Consider the following 23,295-nt stretch of genomic DNA (forward strand, 5'->3'; position numbering starts at 1 on the left):
CAGTATGGAGTGAAGTCCTTTTGAGTTTAGACCAGAGCCATATGATGATCATCAAAAGTGAATGAACGTAAAATACTTCAGCCACTGACCTGCAATAAAATCAGTGTTAAAGCCAACACCCCAGCCAAACACCTCTTCAGAATTGATGGTTTCCAGCATTTCATTCCATGCTAGCAACAACCACAACTCCAAGTACCTGAAGGGCCTGACATATTCTTTCTCCTCCAATGGCTGGCCATTGCTCTTGACAGCCATTTTGCCCTAGGCTGTCGGGTTTCTATTTTTTCACTTTTTAAATAGTCTTATAGTTGATTCAATGATGGTCCCTTAAGTCAATAAAGTATCCTCTCACTCTTAGAGCCTCATGCTCCATTTAATCCTTACAACTCCCACTGAGCATCTTTTTTGGGGGGGTTTCCCAGACCGAATGAAACATACCCTTCTTACTTTCCCACTCCCCTGTACTGTAAAATTCCCTTTCCTTTTTCTTAATTTGTAAGTTACAATATACAGGTAATCCTCCACTTACAATAATTCATTTAGTGACTGTTCAAAAGTTACAATGGTGCTGAAAAAAGTGACTTATTATGACCGTTTTTCACAATTATGACCATTGCAGCATCTCCATGGTTACATGATTTACATTTGGATTCTTGACAACTGGTTCACATTTATGACGATTGCAGTGTCCTGGGGTCATGTGACCATCTTTTGTGACCTTCTGACAAGCAAAGTCAACGAGGAAGCCAGATTCACTTCAAAAAGGTCTTACTAATTTAACAGCTGCAGTGATTCACTTAATAAGCGTGGCAAGAAAAATCGCAGAATGGGACAAAACTCACTTCACAAATTTCTCACTTAGCAACATAAATTCTGGCCTCAATTGCGGTTCTAAGTCGAGGACCGCCTGTAGCAATGTCACTAATTCTTTTTTCGATGAAATTCTTCCTTAATACCATGTTTCCCCGAAAATAAGACCGGGTCTTATATTAATTTTTGCTCCAAAGGATGCATTAGGGCTTATTTTCTTAATTAATTTTGGGGAAATATGGTACTAAATGCATCCATCTGGCTGACAATCTTAACTGGGGCTTATTTTGGGGGTAGGGCTTATATTACAAGCTTCCTGAAAAATCATGCTAGGGCTTATTTTCCAGTTGGGTCTTATTTTTGGGGAAACAGGGTATATCTCTCCATGGACCTAGGAGGGCAAGAACAACCTGATCCCCATTGCTTTTAATATTGTAGCATTGGAGTTTCTATAATACTGTATGGAGGAGCAGGAAAGAAAGGTCAGTACCAACGAGGTGATGTTGGAAGGGTTGATGAAGGCATCTATGGGCATAAATATCTGGGACAGCAAAGGAAAGTTACAGGGACAAGTGGGGTCAGAACCATTTCTAAAAGAAAAGGCCAGAACTGGTAGAATGGTCCACAAAAGAGTCACCCAGTGAATCTGAGTTTCCCTACACTAGATGAGGAGAGAATGGAGCATGAGAATGACCAATCCAGGCTTGCAATGCATTAGACAAGACTGAGCACCAACTCAGTTTCTTTGCCAACTCCCTGCTATCCAGACTGGAATTTCTGAAACTGGGTGATGAAGAAGCCTGAAAAACATGGGAGATAAGCACTTAAGCTACACTGAAGAATATCCCAAGTCACAGTAAGGCTACAGATGCTATTGTACAAGATAGGAACATGTTGCTAGAAGTACCAAGATAGGAATAAGAATGTAAGATAAAGGCAGAATATATAAGAGGCAGAAAATAAAGTTTAAATGGGAAATGTGATAGAATAAGATTCACTGCATAGAACTAATTGTACTAAAGAACATGGGTGTAATTTAATCAAATGATAGGAGCGCTTGCTGTTATATAAAGAAGTCCGTTTTGAATAAAACTTTTGTAATAAAACTTAATGTGATTTGTTTTCATGTTTATCTTGGATACCAATCTAACATCAACTACTATATGCCAATTATGCAGTCATATTATTTCCAAAATCATTAGGCTGTTCTATGATCCAAGAAGAATTTTGTGAGGAGGAAATGTTACTGATAAATTGCTCCAAAACTAAAGGTTTTGTTTTCTTTAAATTGCCCCAAATCTAGAGTGAGGCTGGTTTTTTGCTGAACAAGACTTCCTTTCTCCCTCCCTCCCTCCCTCCCTTCCTCAACTGTACATCAGGTAGGTACATGTTCCTTTTGATATTGGGAATAGCTGTATTTACTGAATACAGAGCCCATATAAGCCCATCCATGTATAAGTCAAGACTTGAATTTTTATCTAAAATATCATGAAAAATCTGCCATTTGCAGTTAAGCCAACTCACATTTTTCATGGTATTTGGTTAAAAAAATTGAGGGTCTGCTTATTTGTGGATGGGTTTATACAAGAACATAAATGGGAAATATGAGTACTTTTAAACAAATATTACATATATACTTGTAGATAAATCTATCTGTGGATAAGCTGAACCTGATTTAGATGCATTTTGGCACCTAAAATTCTCCACTTGTGGATAAGTATATATGGTAATTGAGAATTTTCTCCAGTTTGTTTTTGCTGCTGCTTTGTTGTTTTTAATGAAAAGCTAAGCACGAATCCCAAATTTCTTCACAAAAGGAATGGAAAGAGGTTTAAGAAAATGAATTGATTTTTTTTTCATCTGGCACATAGTTACAGTAATGAGATTTATATAAACATAATTGTACTACAAAGTAATTCTTATGCTAAATGATTACACCAATTTCTAGCATATTTTCAGCACATATGAAAAAAGTGAAAAAATAATTTATCATTAGGTTTTAAAAAAGGCTCTACCTAGTTGAATCCAACTCCTGTAACTTCATAGGCACATTTTGGCAATAATATATAAATGGTTTGCCACTGCCTTACTTCAGATTATTTTAAATTTATTTCCAAGTTTACCTGGAATTTCTTAGTGGTCTCCCAACCAATATTATACGAATCCAACCCCTTTTAGCATTTCTGAAATCAGGCAAATTGGGAGTACTGTGTTTCCCTGAAAATAAGACTTAATCCCAAAAATAAGCCCTAGCTTGATTTTAGTGTGTTCCGAATAGTGTTCCTAATTTTAGTGTATCCCTATCCCAAAAAGTAAGCCCTAGTGAAGGGATTGGGTATGGCCAGCACAGGAAGTGGCGGGTGAGCACAGGCCGACAATGTCCAGCAGAAGCTGCAGCCCATGCAGTACAGGTGAGTTGATTAGCTGTCCAAGCAGCAGGCAGGGGGAGGCATGTGATCTGGACACGCCACACAGGCTGCAGGAAAGCTGAAAGTCAGTGGGCCGAAGCAGCAGTGGCCATGGGAGACTCATTTTTGAGTCTCTCAGCTTGCCGCAGCCCGTGCAGCATGTCGGTATTGCCTGCCTTCCACCCCGCCCCTCTACCTCTATCTGTTCCTGGTGCTACCACATAGACAAGCCTCCCACAGCCGTGCGGCCACCCGCTGCAGCCCACCAACTCTCAGCTTTCCCGCATGGCACGTCTGGATTGTCTGCCTCCCCCCCCCCGCGCCCCTGCCTCCATCTGCTGCTTGGACAGGGAATCAACTCACCTGCACTGTGTGGGCAGCCCCAGAGTGCGGCAACCAAAGCTGCAGCTGCTGCCAGATACCATTGGTCCCCATGCACTTACTGCTTCTTCTGCGCGCACTGGGGCGGTGTGGATCGTCCAGCCGAGCTGATTACCCTGATATCGTGTTTTCCCAAAAATAAGCCCTAATGTTTATTTTGGAGGGGGCCCCCCCAATATAAGATCGGGTCTTATTTTGGGGGAAATGCGGTAGCTGCTGCCATCTAGTTTGGCTCTGTAGATAAATATTGATTACATGTATTCAAGGGACGTGTTTTTCAACCTTGGCAACTTTAAGATGTGCAGACTTCAACTCCCAGAATTTCTCAGCCTGCAGGAGATTCCCAGAAGCATAGCTCAAGGGTCTGACAGCAGGATGAGCTACATGGCATTTTAGTCAATACTGACTGACTGCCTATCACTCATACTCCTGATTTTTCCAGGTTTAAATATTATCAGGAGAGTGAATCAATTACATTGGCTACAACATCAGTTAAACTGATGAATATTATTGCAGTGACCAAAATGGGCACAACACTGCCCTTATAATCAGTGGGAGAATTTCCCCCCCCCCATTTTTCTCTGAATCTATTCCAGACACCAGTGTGACCCCTCACATAACCTATATGCAAACGTTCATCACATGTGCAAGTGAAGGTAAATTCTCCTACATACATCTTATTGTATTTTTGCCATTTGCACACATAATCAGGCCTACAGTTATGGCCTCCGACACCATTTTTAAAACAAAACGGAAAATTATATGATAAACATTTTTCTCCTTTGCTGCCTTCGTGTTTCCTCTCCTGTACTTAACGGCATTACGCTTCCCCGCTAGAGCAAGGAGTGATCATGCAATTAGTAATTCACAGCAGCATTTTTATAACAAGATGTCCCCCCCCCCACTCTCTTGTAAATGGTCCTTTTCTGGCAAGGAGATGCACAGAGCTTGCATGTCCAGGTTTACAAGAGGAAAACCAGATTTCAAAAGTTTTAATAGCTAGCATGAAGTCTGGTTCGCCTTTCTATCAACACAGATCCATGCTTATTAATCCCTGGCAATTGCCAATCAGTTCTGAAATCAAAATCACATTTCCAATGAGATTTGTTATAGGAGGATTAAAAACCCATGCATTCTATTTCTCTTTCTTTCCCTCCTTCCCTCACTCCCTGCCCCCTCTCTGCATAAAATATTTATTGGGGTCTTTGAGTCATTGTTAACTACCTGGATACCTCACTGCAGTTTTCTGGGCAAGAATTTCAGAGGTGGTTCCTAGGGCTGAGAGAGGGAGAATGATTGGTCCAAGGTCACCCAGTTTAAGACCAAACTAGAACTCATAGCCCAGTGCCTTAATGACTCCGTGCACATTCAAGTAAATAACATTCTATAACGAGGTCTTGGAAATGGCCTTTTTCTGTTACATTGCCTGCCCTTTATTTGTTTATTTATTTATTTATTTTTCATATTTCTATGCCGCCCACTCTCCGAGGACACCAAAGACAGTATACTAAATAGCATATTGCCCCCAACAATCTGGGTCCTCATTTTATCCACCTCGGAAGGATGGAAGGCTGAGTCAACCTTGAGCCAGTGAGATTTGATCCACTGATCTGCTGAACTAGCAGTCAGCTGAAGTAGCTGCAGTACTGCACTCTAACCACTGCGCCACCTCGGCTCCTCTAGACCCTGTTTTCCCCAAAACAAGACATCTCCTGAAAATAAGCCCAATTGGGCTTTTGAGCGCATGGCAGTAAGGCCAAGCACTTATTTCAGGGTTCAAAAAAATATAAGACAGGGTCTTATTTGGGGGGGAAACACGGTACTGATGGAAGAAAAATCCGGTCTGGGTTCCAAAGAGGAGAAAGGTGCTGGACATAAAATGGAGGCTGATTGGAAAGAAGGGCTCTTCTTTATTGATGAGCAGAACCAACCACAGCATGCAGTTCTGGAACAGTTAACAAATTAGCTTGATGAATGGGAGGATTTTTATACAGTTTACAGTATTTTGTAATTTTGAGGTTTGCTTTGTGTGCTTTTATTATTTGATTGGTGATGGGTTAATCCTATTATGTCCCAAAGGTCATGTCGTGTCCTTCTTAATCCCATCAACTGGATCTGAAAGTGTTTTGTTTGTGAATAGATTGGCCCAGATTTCTTAATGGGCACAAAATCTCCATCTCTAAAGACTTCAGGCATCTGCTGGAGGCTGTTGGGGCTGCTTTCTGTCTTTGTTAAGATTTTTCTTCACTTCTCCTTTGGGGAAATATAATATTCTGCCTCTTTTAATACTCCCCAAAATATTTCATCCTTCTAGTGGGAGGGGGGCATCCCACAATACCATATCTCTGAAATTAAATTGATCCTGACTCTGCCAGTGTTTTGCAAAACATTGAAGATTTGGATATGCTCCAGGACATGGGGGTCAGGAAGTAGAAAGCCTGGAAGATCTTGTTCTGCTAGCTGTTTTAGAGTTACAGGATTCTCAATTAACATTGTGGGTTGTGTTTTTTTTATGTTCTGTTAATAGTTCTATTGTTAAATCTGCAAGATGGGTAGCCTTATGAATTAAATCAAACAAAAAAAATGTTTCAATATATTTTTTCCATTGTAAACATAATTTTAATTGTATTCTGCTTTGTGATTATTTGATGGAAAATACCGGTAGTATAGAAAAATATTTAAATAAATAAGTAAACTTGCACAACACTCGGTAGTTGTTTTGTTTTAGTTAGTGCTCAAATTTTCTCCACAGGTAGGAGCTGAGCAATTAGCAATACAGATGGCCCTTGTTATTCACAGACTTGTTACCTACAGCTTCACACTTCTCTGGTAGTTAGAAACTAGGCTCTTACTACATGCATATTGGTTCAGGTATCCATCATTTTGGCTCTGGTTTTGTTGTTGTTGTTGTTGTTGTTGTTGTTGTTGTTGTTGCTGCTTTATGCATTCACGTCCTTTTTTAAGGATTATATTGTCTGTAAAAAATACCCTTATTGGCTGCTCCTTCTCCTCGCCTAGCCACATCCAATCTTGTTGGATCAACATAGTTGCAAGGTTTTGCATTTATTTATTGCGGTAGCTGGTCTTTTTAGCACTTCACTTGGCTGGAGATGTGACTTAAGTTAAATTCTTATTAAATTCTAGGGTTGCCTCATTTTGTCTAATTTTAGCTGTAATCCCCCTCCCTATTCCAAATACTAGTTCAGGCCTTAGGCAAAAGCTCTCTGTCCCCTCCCTGCAATCTACTGTTTCAGAGAGAAAAAGAGAAAGAGAAGACATATCAGAAAAAGGTGGTGTCAGAGAAAGAATGGGATTCCTTACCTTTGGAATCTGGCTCTACTCAATAGTTGCATCAGCCCTACCAACTTTGTGGCCTTTACTCCCAAGGAAAAACCATGATCCTCAACAGATTACTCCCAAGGCTAGGAATGTGATCCTTAGTAGATTATTCCCAAAGATAGGATTATGATCCTCAATAGAAACAATATTACGTAGCCCTGAACTAAATAATTCAATTCAATCTAACCAGAATAGAGCTGGAAGGGACTTTGAAGGTCTTCTAGTCCAACCCCCTGCTCAAGCAGGAGACCCTATACCATTTCAGACAAGTGACTATCCAATTTCTTCTTCAAAACCTCCAGTGATGAAGCACCCACAATGTCTGAAGGCAAGCTGTTCCACTGGTTAATTGTCCTGACTGTTAGGAAGTTTCTCCTTAATTCCAGGTTGCTTCTCTCCTTGATTAGTTCCCGTCTGTTGTTTCTTGTCCTACCCTCTGGTGTTTTGGAAAATAAATTGACGCCCTCCTCTTTGTGGCAGCCTCTCAAATACTGGAATATTGCTATCATGCCCCACTCTAAGTGCTTTTAATGCCTTCAGCAGAGATTTTGGCAACAACACAAGCATCCCCCACAGTTTTCAGAAACAGCCCAGACTGTCTTTCCCTTCCCCTTTGGAGCAGAAAGATAGTTGTGGCTAAGGAATAAGGGCCATAAGGTGCCTCCGTAATTCACTGAATGTTTTTCTTCCCCTCCTTTCCTTCAAGATGTTTCAAGAAGCACGAGGAGGGAGAGACAATGTAGGAAGGGGCTGCATCTCAGAGAGCTGACAAAGATACCAGCTATGAATACAGATAAAAACACCAACAATGAATTAAACCGCCCAAAAAAGAAGAAGCAATAATTGCTTTCTGAACACATTGTGAAAGCAGTGAGACATGCAAATGTTACATCTGTACTTCTCTACTTGTATGGCAAATGCCGCGCAAAAGTGCAAGGTTTGTTTATTTTTCATAAGCAATCTTGCCATATTCACAGCAAATTAGAGCGGCAGAGTAAATATGTGAGGTTTCTGATGATCAGCTGAGTGCTCTATTAAAGACAAGACAAGAATAAAACAAACATCCCTCCATCCCTTTTTAGGATTGTGTTCAATGTATAACCCTTGGTTTTGCACTCAAGGCAACCACTGCAGTGGTGGGTTTCAAAATTGTTTACTACTGGTTCTGTGGGTGTGGCTTGGTGGGCGTGGCTGGTGGGCGTGGCAGGGGAAGGATACTGTAAAATCTCCATTCCCTCCCCATTCCAGGGGAAGGTTACTGCAAAATCCCCATTTCCTCCCGATCAGCTGGGACTTGGGAGGCAGAGAATAGATGGGAGCGGGGCCATTCAGAGGTGATATTTACCGGTTCTCTGAACTACTCAAAACTTCCACTACCAGTTCCCCAGAACTGGTCAGAACCTGCTGAATACCACCTCTGAACCACTGGCCCAAGTCTTTTCCTCTGAGGGAGGGAGGGAGGGAGGGAGGGAGGGAGGAAGGAAGGAAGGAAGGAAGGAAGGAAGGAAGGAAGGAAGGAAATCTTGATTTTTTTAAAAAAAACAACAACAAATCTATGGCCTTAATTTTGTCCAATAATTAACATATCCCTGGGAAATGACCGTACTTTAGATATATAATCAGTACTCACTATTTAAATTGAGATCTTTACATGATGAGCTTGTTAGCCCTACTAATCGTTGGCCAGTGATGTTAACTGCAGCAGAGAAAGTGACTGACTCCGTTCTGACTTGAGATTTATTTATTTTTTTGTAATCAAATTATAGGGAGAGGAGGAAACATCCTTCGTTCCCCAATTCCCACCTCAGATGACACCTTCCATTTTCAGCTGGCAATTTTTTATTTTTTATTTTTGGTCACTTCCTTGAAAACAATTAACCCAAATGATTGCTTGTAATCTGAATATTGATTATATGCTGGGAAAAATAAGGCCTCGTCTAGACCAGCACTCAGGAATCATTGTCTGCACCCTTTTCTGCTTAGCCCAAAGCAACCATAACAAAGTTATTTCCTTGAAGATTCAAGACCATCAGAAATGTTTTGGTGGGAAGCTGTTTGCTTTGTAACAGGGAGAAATAAGCTGAGATGCAAAGCAAACCAAAGCATTCCTAATGATGTATCTGTGCTAACGGTTTTCACACAAACAAGTAATCCAATGAGTACCGCTTTTGCCATGGGGGAAAAAAACAGACAGTGAGTCTCCCTCTGTAAATCAGGGAGAAGAATTAGTTCTCAGTTCATCATTGCAGTAGCAGACGCTGTGGTAAGAGAACCTGCCGTTGCAAACCAAAAGGGAAGGAAGGAAGGAAGGAAGGAAGGAAGGAAGGAAGGAAGGAAGGAAGGAAGGAAGGAAGGAAGGAAGGAAGGATTGTAATGCCCTCAAATGCATAGCAAGGCTTCTTAATATTTCCATTGGGGTCCTAATCAAAGAAAAATCTTAACTAGTCCCACGGGAAACCACAAGATGAAAGGAATTGACACTGATATCCACCATACCATGCCTGTATATCGCGACTTTTTATTTTTCCTGGCGCGCATTGTTACTAAAAATACCTTTGTGAGTGAAAATTAGTACCGAGCTATGAATGCAGAGGTAGAAACAAATGCAAACCGGCACGCGACGCACAAGCCCACTGTCAAACGGAGCACAAAGCGTTTAAATTTTAACATGTATTAAATTAAAATCAAGGAAATTGACAGAGATTGGATGAAGAGGGGAAAAAAAGATATAGCATCTCTAGCTCATGCCAACTAAAAATCAGAATTATTAATGAAGCTCGGCTTTCTTCCGCTGTGCACATTAATTATTTATGATAATAATACTCCATGCTGCCATATTAAAGAATTTTCTTCTCCCAGCTTCCTGGAAAGCTCCATCTTCTGAAACCTTCAAGACGTTAAAGCCCAGAAAAGAATGCATTCTTTTCACTGCATTTATTATACTGGAAGATGAATATAGACTCGGGTTATTAAACTGGAATGAAAAACACATCTTATTAAAAACTTACATGGTGATTTTTATTCTCACTAGTTTCATATAAACTTAATGATGCAGACTGCATTTTTATGCTCATCTGTTTTAAAAGGGCCCGAAGCAAGAGGAGGGGGGAGGGAAAGGGATTGCATTAACGCCAGTTTCCTATTTCAAATACAATTTGATGTCATTTACATCAAATATATGCAAACAGGAAAGGATAATTTCGAGACCTCTTTTTGCCTATAGATATAGGTTAGTTTACACCAGCCGTTTTTAAAAGTTAGCACACTGCAAAACAGATTTTTTAAAAAAATATATTATTATTTGTATTCTGAATAGAGTTTTACAGAAGCAAAATATTAACATGGTTTCCTACTAGAATGATCCCAATATCTCTCTCGTTCTTTTAAAATTAAGTCATTATACCAAGCATTTTTCACAAACAGCCATTTAATTTATGTTCAAATATGGACGCAGTTGAGTGGATGCATTTTAGTTGGCGAATTTAGAGCAGATCTGTAACATGCAGCTATGCAAAGTAGGCCTATCAATATTATTATTTTTAAAAGGTTGCTATTATGCACGATATTAGTAAGCCTAATAGCTCTGATTCACAGAAAATTCCATGGAAAAAAAAATATCCTGTTTAAGTCCCCACTGTAAACAACGAGAGATTTATTGGGTTCCATTTATTCCCCTGAGATTTCAGGGTCATTTGTGTCTCTTTTTGAGTCATTGTACCATTATTATGTCAAAATAACAGTAATGCAGATAGACTTTATGCCACTTCAATGTCAGCCAGGTGAAGCTATGAAGATTTCTTAATTGCTAGTGAAGAAATAACCTAGAACTGCCTTCTCTGAATGAATGGGACTGTTTGTGCCTAGCATATGATACTATGCATTTTGGATTTCACTGCTTCACTGGTGTGAATACACCAAATCCTTGTCATTTTGTTCTGCTGGTGTGCTGAGCTTAGGCTAAGAATATATATTTGGATTCAGTGAACATTTATATGTTGGCAGCAAATAGCCAGCCTTGATGAATCTCAAAAAAACCCTCAGAAGGGTCTAAACAAGACTGAGATGGAAATCTATCACAAAATCCAAGATCTGTAAACTAGACTGGGAAATGGGGAAAAAATTCAATAATAAACCACTTTCACATGATCAAAAATCCCTTATAGCAGTGATGGTTAACCTTTTTGGTGCCAAGTGCCCAAAGCGCTCTCTCTCGTGCGCAAATGCACAGGCGAGTGCCAGAACCCCCAAAATGCAATGCGAGCATCCCCTGCACATGTGCCCCGCCTCGTGCATGCATGTGCATCCCCATGCATGCTCCCTGGCCCCCATGCATGCACTGTGGCCCACTGCGCCCCGTTTTGGCTTCCAGGTTGCTGCAGGAGTCTTTCCAGGCCCAAAACAGGGTACGGAGGGGCCTCACGCACCCCGTTTTGGGCCTGGAAAGACTCCTGCACTAACCTGCACCCCCCACATGCCCCCCACCCGCATGTGTGGGAGAGACCTGAAGACCAGCTGGCCAGCGGGAGGTACACGCGTATGCACAATGGAGCTGAGCTGGGGTGATGGCTGGCGTGGCTGCAGAGAGGATTCTGCATGCCACTGTGGCACGTGTGCCATAGGTTCGCCATCACGGCCTTAGAGAAACTTCTCCCCACCCTCACTCCTACCCTGTTGAACAATGTTCAATTATTCATTTGATTCTTTGATTTTTTTTTTTACCCAATAATTAAAAATCTGGTTTAAAAATCTGGTTTAATCCAGACAAGGCTCACCCAACAGTCAAAATAAATTTCCATGGAATACATAGGGGAAGGGATGTGATATATTTCTAGGCTGTTATGATCTCTGTGAAGTTCTCTCCTGCTTAAATATGTCTACTGAGCTTGAGCTAATCTGTTCCATTTAGATATTGATGAATTTGGCATTTTAACAGGTGTCTTTTGACCAGTGAAATCCAAATTTTTTACTATCGGTTCTGTGGGCATGGCTTGGTGGGCGTGGTGTGGCTTGGTGGGCGTGGCAGCGGAAGGATACTGCAAAATCTCCATTCCCACCCCACCCTGGGGCAAGCCAGAGGTGGTATTTGCCGGTTCTCCAAACTACTCAAAATTTCCACTACCAGTTCTCCAGAACCTGTCAGAACCTGCTGGATTTCACCCCTGCTTTTGGCATTTTCATACCAATGAAGAGATGCCCACCCTGCCTTACATCTCCCAGTTCTGAGTTAGCATTTTATGCACAGTCAGCGCTACCATGTTTTCTCCTTTTGGGAAAAAGCCTCCAATGCAGTTTTGTTGGCTTGTTACTTTTGCTACTTCTGGTGGGATGTTCAGGGGCAGCTAAAATGCTGCCCTCCAGAATTCTCTCTGGATTTGGCATGACAAACAGAAGGAAGTGCATTTGGAAATTATCAACAAATGGTTAGTATTTGCTACCTAATCTTACTGCTTGATGACACGACATTGCAGGAACTATAGTGATTTAAAATCAATTGGAGGGGGAAGGAAGAATATCCAAATAAGTGAGTAATGCATTAATGCATTTTTATTTGAGTATGGAAAACATTATCTGGGGCGTCCTGAACAGTGTGAATGTGAATTTTATTAAAATCTTCTAAAAGATTGCATCTGGTGATTTGGGTTATACGGTATATGTAAATATGTTTGTGCATGTATTAACAGAGAAAAGGAATTGATATATACCCATTAAACTTTTGCATTTGATTTTTGTTACCGTTTTCTCAAATTTTGTGCAGGATCATTTGTTTCTTTTTCTTTCTCTGTAGATACAGGGCAGGGGTAGGTTCTATTTACCTTTACTACCGGTTTGCAATGGGGCCACGCGTGCATGATTGCTTTGCTCGTGTGCGCACCCTTCTGTGCATGCGCAGAAGCTTCTTTGAAGCTCTGCCCACCGACCCCGACTTCATTTGATGATGTCAGGGTCGGTGGGCAGAGCCTCCTGCCAGTGTTACTACCGGTTCTATAGAACCAGTGTGAACCAGGGGCAACCCACCACTGATACAGGGGTGTCAAACTGGCAGCCCGCAGGCTGGATGCGTCATGTGTAGGCCACACCCACCCCAAAGGGAAAAAACATCGCAAAAGGTCATGTGATGGCAACGTCACATGATGCGAGTTTGACACCTGTGGTATAGAATATCAAAGCAGAGCACAATCTGCTCCATCCAACAGAAAATAAAACTATAAAGGAAGAGCTGAAACATTTTTTTAAAAGCACCCATGAGTTAAAACAGCTGATGAACCACAATAGCCCAACTAAAAATTTCAACTAAATATGTCATATGCTTATTTTAATATCAGCTTACCCTACATTTTTTAGCTTTGCTAATTTGTCATCACCTATGTATTAAAAGTTTAGGATACCATATGGTCACGAGCATTTGCATATAATACAGCTATCCAAACATACAGTAAGCTTTTCAATGGAATCATTTGTTTGAGAAAATCAATATGGGTTCTATATATGTAGCCCAATTTTTTCAAGCTTTATCCATTTCAATTTTGCCTTACATGGATCAAAGTAAGCTCTCTTTTTTTATATAACTGCAAATAACTTCAAGGATACCATTTTTGATGAGAAACAGCACAAGGAGAACTATTAAATATTCCTTCCTTTGCACCACAGCTGTCAAGCTATCCATATCAAGGGCCTTTCAGCAATTTATTAGTTTAATTTAGTTTGTTTTGTTTTAAAGAAAAGCTGTGACAAGTCCCATGTTAGGGATTTCAAATGCTTTAAATTGTTTCTACTTTGTCTGCCACCTAGCACAAAATTTTCAAAGATCAGATTATTAATTCCTTCCTTTTTAAAGTATTGTTTATTTATTTATTAAACATATTTCTGTGCTGTCACAGTTGAAGATGACTTTCATGGTCTTACTCACAAATGGGCCCCAATCCCAAAGGATTCTTGGTGGAGTAGAGTATATCAAACAAAGACAATAACAACAAAACACCACATAACATAATAATAAATAATTAGATCAAAAATAGCATCAACAACCCAAAATAAACCACAAGACAAAACCCCCAATAGACAGCCACCGTCAGTCACCTAGGATCAAAGGCACCTTGAAATAAGTCAGTTTTAACCTGCTTGCAGAACTGTAGTGAGCAAAACTTGGGGAAGATGATTCCACAAGATAAAAACTACTACAAAGAAAACCTGGTGTTTCATCCATGCCCCTCCCTGTTCCTCAGGAAGAAAGGGAACTATGAGGAGAGATCTCTTGAAGACCAGAAAACATGGCAGATTCAATTGTGGTAGGGAGGTCACCTGATCTATCCCAGTGATGCACAAAGGAGTAAAGGTAATATCTCACTCTTTGCATTGGACCTAGAAGCAACAATACCGTGGCCTTAATAGAGCTGTACTTCTGCATTGGGTGGTCTGTCTTGCCAATTGTTGTCTGCTTCAGTTTGCATCAGCTGAAGTTCTCAAGTTATCTCTGAAGGTAGCCCCAAGTATAACTTGTTACTGTTGTCCAACTGGGGCTGATCAGGAAATAAGTTACTAAAGTCATGACATTTTGGTTCAAGTAGGATCGTAATTAGTGTACCAACAAATACAGAGCCTAGATTGCCAGGCGATCTTTTCCTCATACAGTTTGAGCAGGAGAAGCAATTCCTGGGTAGCCCCAATCCTGTTGGCCTTTCTCAAGGCTTTAAAAACTAATACCTGGCCTGGGGCTTGGAATGGTTAAGGCTTCTGTGTCTTGGCTTTACTGTTAGTTAATTAATTATCTTGGCTGCTGTTTATATTGATTTTCTGGATGTTTTGATTATTTTAATTGTTTATAATTTTATAATTGTAAGCTGTCCAGAGTCACTTGGTTGAGTTGGGCTGTTATAGAAATTGAATTAATTAATTAATTCCATCCTGGTAGGATTTAATTGGAACTTCTTATGACCCATTCAAGTCAAGGTTTGTATGGCATCACTGGCTTGAACCAGAATGGCAGTGGATAATTGAGTATCATCAGCATGCTGGTAACATCTCATATCCAAACCAACGATTATTTCTTCCAGTGGTTTCATGTAGATACCAAACAACTCAGGGGAGATCTCTGAGCCCACCAAGCAGAGGAGACCAAGCTTGGAGATGTGGCTACTTTAGAGGGGGAGAGAGAAGATTCAGAAAGATTTAAGCAGGCCAGAGCATTGAACTGAAATCAATAAGATGGAATTTAACAGAGGGAAATCTAAAGTTCTGGATCTGGATAGAAAATGAAATGCATAAGGGCAGAAGGAGGAATCTGGCTTGATAGAAATAAATGTAAAACTGCCAACCTTCTGGTCGACAAGCCCAGGGTCTTAACCACTAGGCCACCACACCCCTATTAGAAAAGAATACAGACATTTTATCTATTCCCCCCACCCACCCACCCACACACACACACACACACAGGACAGGCATAATCAAAATCAATGGATTAAAACCATATGGAAGTAGGAAGCAACTACAGGTTAGGCATCAGTAGGATACTTTTGACTGTACAAGCTATCAGCTAATAGAACGTGCTGTCACATGAATTGTGCAAAGACTTTAGAGGCAGGTTTGTCATTGGATGATGCTGTAGTGCACGGGCGTTAAACTCGATTGCATCACGTGACATATTGCAACTTTTTTTTTCCTTTGTGGAGCCAGGGTGGGTGTGGCCTGCACGTGACACATCCGGCCTGTGGGCCGCCAGTTTGACACCCCTGCTGTAGTGGGTCCTGTCCAGAATAGAAGATTAGACTGAATGTCCTCTAAGATCCTCCCACCTCTATCAGTCTATAATGATCACAAACTAGTCAGCCACATTTTAATGGTATGTTCCTAGTAGAGCCACAACATACTCCAGCTCCTCTAACTAATATCTCTTTTGCTGAATTTCTTCCTTTAGAGCTTGAAAGTTAGAATATGCACAGAGATGGGGGAAAGGAGCCAAAGCTTTTTAAAATGTGACTCTTTTAAAAATATAATGATGTGCAGCCTATATGCAATCTCCAGTTGTTTGATCTAGGTCCTTTTGTGGAGCTCCTGATGCTGTCTGTGTTCAGAATATGTAAAGTCATTACAGCCAGTATGTCGTTTTGAATGAAGGATGGAATGCCTTGTTCAAGCTTTTTGTAGTCCAAATTGTCTTTGTCAACTCCAAATGTAAATGCACATATTATTCCAACGAAAAGTTAACCTGCCCACAACCTGGGGGTGGAGGGAGGAAGAAGTAGAAACACCAAGCTTCATATGCATTCAGTTTTTAAAGAGATGTGAAATGCACAACATGTCAAAGAATAATTGTCATTTTTAATGTAGTTTTGGAAAAAAAATAAAGTGGCAAACTTAAAGCAGAAGGCCTGTATTATACATTTTCTGAAATAAATACCCCCTTGGCATCCTATTCGTTCCTCTAGTAAGGAACTAATAAGTAAGTCTAGGAAACTAATAATGCTGACTCAAAGCCAGCTTGTTCAAGAAAGGAAATTAAAAGGCAGCACATGGAAGAATAAAAGTATTGATGCAATAGAATATATTTTCCTATGTTGGACTCTTTATTAATACTGGAGAGCATGTCTATTAGCTGTTGACACCTTATACTTCATCATACTATACCAGGGATGGGTTGCCCCCAGTTCGGATCGGTTCACAAGACCCGGTAGTAAAACTGGCGGGAGGCTCCGCCCACTGACCTGGATGTCATCAGGAAGCTCCTGCACATGCACGTGGCCCTGTTGCGAACCGGTAGTAAAGATAAGTAGAACCCACCCCTGTACTATACAATATATACTGTATGATATACCTACACTAGAGTAATAACGTGTCTTTTGGGAATGAAAACATGGATCTTCTTAAGTCCACATGGCTCGCTGGCTTCCACAATTTAGCAAACTAGTTCAGCTAATAGCTCTGATATTTTGAGCCTCGTCTTATAACCAAGTATATGTGCTGATGAAAAACTGCTTTAGCAGCAAAGAGACTGCTAATTGTTTGATTATACAGGTCCTCACATTAATGAAGTACAATTCTATGGATTTGGAGCATGGCGTGCAACCAAATTACCACCCCAGCACTCAAGCTGTGAAATCTGATTATTCATTAGCCAGTCAGTGAGTGGTACAAACATTCGCCCCCCCCCAAAAAAACCATCGAATGAAAGTGACTTAAAAAAAAAAAATCCTCCCAATCTTGTTAATAACCATCTTGGATTTAAAATATGTTTTAATACCAAGCAGTACTAGGTTCCCCAAATATATTGACAACTCCTCAGAATAGGCTTGTGATTCATTCTATGAACTTATTTGAACCACCAAGCCCCATGTCTTTCTATTTGGGGGGGGGGAAGCCTGGTTAGTTACCTCCTGTGGCCCATTTTACAGCCTGAGAGTCATATATAAGCTCCCCAGACTGACAAGACGAAAAACAGCCATTGACTTTAAACAAAACAAAACACCGAATCAAAAGTAAAGACAGCTCACACTGTGTCTTCTTCCAAAAGACTGACTGGGCCCAAGATAAATCAGTCTCTAAAAGTCATTCAGAGCTTCTTATTTTTTTTCTTTCGTTTTTAATTACTTTATAAATCTTGTTCTTTTAGCTGGAAAAATATCACACGTTCCCTCTTCATCTCGTGTAAATAGTGAGTCATTTTGCTGAGAGGGGCTGGAAACAAAGCACCAATATTTCTCCCCTTCCTTGCATCACTCAGACATATTTCGGTGCCAGTAGAGACAGGCAACTGCAACCTGAGGGAGATTCCCACTCGAGCTGGTCTGTTTATACAATAAATGTATCTGGGATCAGTTACAAAATGAGATGAGGGCAAATCCTTCTTCACATCGAGAAGTGGTACTCCTGACATCTCCAGCAAATGGGATTATCTGTAATGAGATTACACACAAAGAGATTAAGATGGGAACCGATGCTCCTAGGAGATATAAAAGAGGCTCTGGAGACAAGAGAGAAATGAGGTGTCAGAAACAGAAGGTGGAATTGCTTCCTTGAGAAGATTTTTCACGATAATGGTAATGACCGTATTCTTAAAATGATGGCTTTCATCTAGGGAGGAACCTACAAGAGCAACATAAGTTTTAAATGCATATTTTTTAGTTTTTCTACTGAGGTAGTTTGGAGTGAACTGCAAGGGAGAGTTAGGAGGGGGCATATTAAATAGCATACAGGTAGTCCTCAACTTACAACCATTCATTTAGTGACCACTGAAGTTACAACGGCACTGAAAAAGTGACTTATGACTGTTTTTCGCACTTACAACTGTTGCAGCCTCCCCATGGCCACATGATCAAAATTCAGATGCTTGGCAACTGGCATGTATTTATGACAATTGCCGTGTCCCAAGGTCATGTGATCATTTTTTTGCAGCCTTGTGTCAAGCAAAGTAACAGGGAAGGCAGATTCACTTAACAACGGCTGCAATGATTCACTTTACAACTGTGGCAAGAAAGGTTGTAAAATGGGGCAAAACTCATTTAACCATCTTGCTTAGCAATGGAAATGTTGGGCTTGTGGTCATAAGTTGAGGACTATCTGTATTATGGTGGAATGTTTAAGAGGAACACAGCAAAAATTTTAGTGTATGTGTGTGGAGATGTAACAAGAATGTATATTTTAGTGTGTGTGTGCGGAGATACTATACAGTTTTGAAGAATGTGTATTAGCACTAGAAATGAATGAGTAAGAATGACTTACGGTGTATGAACTGATCTCATCCAGAGAAACATTAGGATTTTTAAAGAACCTCTTAAGCGGCAGATGACATTCTGTTAAGTAGATTTTAAAAGGCAATAAATAAACGGCATTGTTTAGGGGACAATAATATTACTGTTCCAGGACCCTCGAAAAAGAAGCATGCAAGCAAATTAGAATTATATATTGTGAACAGATGGAGAAATAGCAGCCTCCAAAATCTGACTATCTGAAATATCATGAATTTCAACAGAAATCATGGGTGACTGTATCAAATAATAGTAGAAAGTAGAATGGAATTTTGGTGTTCTTTACCCAATTCAGAAAGAGCAGAGAAAGAAACTTTTTCAGGTATACACCATGTCTGAATCCTGTACCTCCCAATTGATTTAATTAGAATGACAGCAGCATGGCTGTGATTTGCACCAGGTAGCTGCCAACCATCAGCATCTGAATTACCCATAGTACTTTGCAGTGATGCTACATCAAAGCATTATACAAGGTGTCAGTGATGGACATCTCCCAAGTCCAGCCTTTGGCCAGCTTACTGTATGAAGCTGTTAGTTATTGCTACTGTCGTACAAGCATATTAACCTTACCAGGTGGAACTTACAAAAGCTGTTGATCTTGCAGAGTGGACATTAATTGAAGTGGAACAATTAATTAATCTTGCAGGGTGGGCATTAATTGAAGAGAAACATCTATGGACAACTCCTTATTGGAAAAGGATGATGTATAAGTATTGTTGCTATTGTCTGTAATATACTTTTGAATTCAAAGCTGAGCTTTACCAATCAGAGAATGTTACACAATCCCCTCTAAAAGACCTTTTGGTTTCAAGCTACTAATAAACAGATTCAGGTCACACGGCAGGTTTTTTTTCCAGTTTGGTTTATTTAGTTTCTTAATTTAGTCTTTGAAAATTATCAGCAGTATCATAAACTGCTCTGCAATGAAACAGAAAATTCAGCGTGAATTAGCTTATTTCCATCAAAAGTTAAATTCTCAAATGTTATTATTTGCTTAATAAAAATTTCATATTCCCAAAACAATCCTATTACTTTAACAAAAGGATGAAAAATTGTATTTTGACAATTTCAGCTATCATAGAGAACCATGTCGACGGCATCAATTTATCATCTGTTTCCATGTGTGCATAAGACAATGACAGCTTTCTTGTACTGGTTGAAGACAGGGGAACTCTGAAGAATTGATTTCAAACATCAAGGAGCTGTTCAAAACCACAGAAGCAAATAGTGACATTTGTTGGTGCATTGGTGTATAGTTGTGAAAAGCTGAAGGACTAGGCCACATAGGTGGATAAGCAAGAGGGAGAATTCACAGTGAAAGTATGTTTGTTCGTTATCATGGTTGCATTGACATTGACATGGTTGCATCATGCATTACAGGTTATACGATAATCAGTTAGTTCTCCTTTAAGATCTATAATTCTTGTTTGTTTTTTCGGAAGCAAAGAAACGTGCATGGTAAATATTATTATTATTGTATGTTTATTGTTTATTGTTTTATTAAAGAGTTTTATCAATTACAAACCCCCCAAAAATTCCTGCTCCTAGAAAGTTTTATATTCTTAATTTGTAAAAAAAAAACAAACAAACAAACAAACAAAGGAAGACAATATAGAAAGAGAAAGCACAAGAAAACATTGCAAATTCAATTACATGTTTCTTTGGCTTGATTACATTGGGAGTTTCTGCTTTGACCTTCAGAAATGAAATGACTCCTGGAGGAGAATCTCCATAGGTGTATTATGACAAATGTATCTTTCCAGATTAGCTACATCTGGAGTAGAACTCCCAGAAACTATAAATATGATTGGGCCAATTATGAAGCATTCTAGAAATTATATATAGTCATAGATTGAGAGGCATAGGTTCTCCCTTCCTGCCTTAAATCATTGGACTTCTTCATTCAATCACTTTGTATCTAGGTAGCTTCTCTAGGTCCTGGTTTATCTACTTGACCTTCAAGTCTGTTATTATCTCTAAGATTGTCTGAGACTGGAATTCCAACTAAACTGCCAATTTTCTTCTCTTTTCAGAAGATGGATTGTAGACATCATAACAAGCTTGCTCCTTGATGGACTGGAATATATTTGAACAACTTTTGTTCCATCACATGAAATTAGCTAATCAGAGATGGAGGTTTCGCTATCAAAAATAGAAAATCTACACAGCCACCACTATAAAAATACCCCATATTTATTTACAAACCTAGAATACTCAGAATAATATAAGGCAACTGAAGTGGTCATTTAAAGCTACTTCCTCCAAAGGAAGTCATACTGAACTTGGTAAATATATGTAGAATTACATATGAAGCCTGCATTGCAACAATAAAATCATATTGGCTGCTTTCAAGATCAAAGCACAGAATTTAAAACTGTCCTTCAGTTTCCTTCTTCCCTCTTTGATAGTTTGTCTTTGCCAGTGTTTCTCAGTCTTGACAATTTTTAACAGGTTAAAGATGATGAATGAACAACAACCAAATATGAAGACTAGATGGCAAATGTGGCTCTTTTTGCAATATCCTTTAGGGCTCACTAACACAAGAGGGCAAGAATTTGGAGGAGGAACTAAAAATGTCCAGCTTGTTGTGTATACAAAACCAGCCACTGTTGCTTCTTTTGGCCTTTCAGGTTTTATTTTATAATCTCTCCTTAAGAGACAATATTATCAGTTTTTCAGAATTAAAAAAGGGCCTTCTGGTATTTATGATTACTTTACTGAATTCTCTGGCTGGTGAAACCAGAAAGGCCCAAATTCTCTTTTCTTACAGAAAAAATAAATGCCTGTAAATGTTAGTCCCGTTGCAATCCTAAACATCCATATTTACTAGAATGAAAATAAGTCTTTGTTTCAAAGGGGGAGAGAAAATCAATGAAATCTAAACAAAGCAGAAACAATGTCTGCAGACTATATTACCAGATGTTTACCCAGCATTTACTGCTCTGTTTTGTATTTACATCTAAGTGCCTGAATGCTACAATTGCTACATTCTTTGAATAAGCCCACTATTTTCAAAATAACTTTGGTGCTACTTTTCCCAAAATGAAGAACTATATTTCTAGGAAAAATTTCCAGGATAGGTACTATCTAACATTCTCTAATATGGACCAGCCTCAGTATATACTCAGAAATAAGAGCCTTGGTAGTACTAGGGTTTAAGGCACCCTGTTATTAAGCTGCTTAAGACCAGCTGCCTGCAATTACTGCAGGGTTCGAATCTCGCCAAGGCTCAAGGTTGACTCAGCCTTCCATCCTTTCTAAGGTAGGTGAAATGAGGACCCAGTTTGTGGGGGCAATAAGCTGACTTTGTATAAATATACAAAAGGATGAAGGCTATTGCTGAGCACATTGTAAGCCGCCCTGAGTCTTCGGAGAAGGGCGGCATATAAATCAAATTAAAAAAAAAAAAAAAAATAGCATATTTTCTCCCCGCAACAAGTGAATTTAAATGTGACTAACTTCTTTCTGAACTTGGTTTATTTGGTACGAACATCGTAAATCACCATCTGGAATCTATGCTGCAATATAAAAGTTTCTTATAGAGAAATGGAGATAAAATGGTTTTGGATATAAGACAGATCCATTAATAACAGAATAACAGAGTTGGATGGGACCTTGAAGGTCTTCTAGTCAAACCCCCTGCTCAAGCAGGAAACCCTATACCGTTTCAGACAAATGGTTGTCCAATCTTTATTTATACTTTATTTTAATTATTTTTTTTAAAATGTGTATGCTGCCCTTCCAAACCAGATATTTCCAAAATACTGCATGGAAAACAAGACAAATTTCAGGAAAACTGAGCATTGGAATATAGAAATAGATCAACAAGTTTTGGTTGCATTCAAGACAGGACTCTGGTGCAGGAAAATCTCAGATTAACAGCAACCATCGTGTTACAGTAAGTGGTGTGATTCACGTTATCATTTAAAGAAGGCCAATTCCGTGAGAGGCAATGAACTCTGGCTTCAACCCTATCTACTGTCTGCAGGCAACACCTGACAAATTGTGCCTGAGTTAATGCAGCTCTTAAAAGAGAAAAAGAAAAGGCTTATTTGTCCCTGATTTAGGGATAGAGAAAATTTAAGACATGCAAATGCTTGAAGGAAGGTAGTTTATAACATCTACTGTTGTGAGGAATGTTTGTCAAAAGAAGTGTAAATGGTTATATACTGTACAGGAATGTGTTTCTGCCTATTTTGCTATAGGAAAGTATGAGTTGAGTATGTCAGGACAATATAAATGCAACTTGAACAGTGGTGGGTTGCTACCGGTTCGCCCAGATTCAGGCAAACCGGTAGCAGTGGTGGCGAGAGGCTCCGGCCACCCACCCGGACGTCATCAAATACGATCTGTGACATAGAAGTGGCACCCGCGCGAACTGGTAGCAAAGGTAGGTGAAACCCACCCCTCAACTTGAGTGCAGTAAGAATTGATTACTTTAAAACCGTGCATGGTAAGACAAGAAGAGATAGGATTGAGAATGAACAGGTGCAGTGGTGGGTTGCTCTCAGTTCGCACCAGTTCGCAAGAACCGGTAGTAAAAATAGTAGTTCCGAGAACCGGTAATAACATTGGCTGGCCACGCCCCTGAACCGGTCCCCAGCCCGGTCCCACCGCTT

The 23,295-nt window shown here is 39.8% G+C and overlaps 1 long non-coding RNA gene across 1 annotated transcript in view; it reads left to right on the plus strand.

Moving 5' to 3' along the window:
* LOC117672351 (uncharacterized) overlaps nt 1-21,050 on the plus strand; it is a 38,832-nt gene extending 17,782 nt beyond the window's left edge. Inside the window, exon 3 of the long non-coding RNA XR_004593187.2 lies at nt 20,710-21,050. This is a non-coding gene — a long non-coding RNA (uncharacterized LOC117672351). The remainder of the gene's footprint in view (nt 1-20,709) is intronic.
* The last annotated feature ends 2,245 nt before the right edge of the window (nt 21,051-23,295 follow it).

Source organism: Pantherophis guttatus, chromosome 3 (genome assembly GCF_059756535.1).
Source record: "Pantherophis guttatus breed Tessera chromosome 3, ASM5975653v1, whole genome shotgun sequence".
NCBI classification, from domain to species: domain Eukaryota; kingdom Metazoa; phylum Chordata; class Lepidosauria; order Squamata; family Colubridae; genus Pantherophis; species Pantherophis guttatus.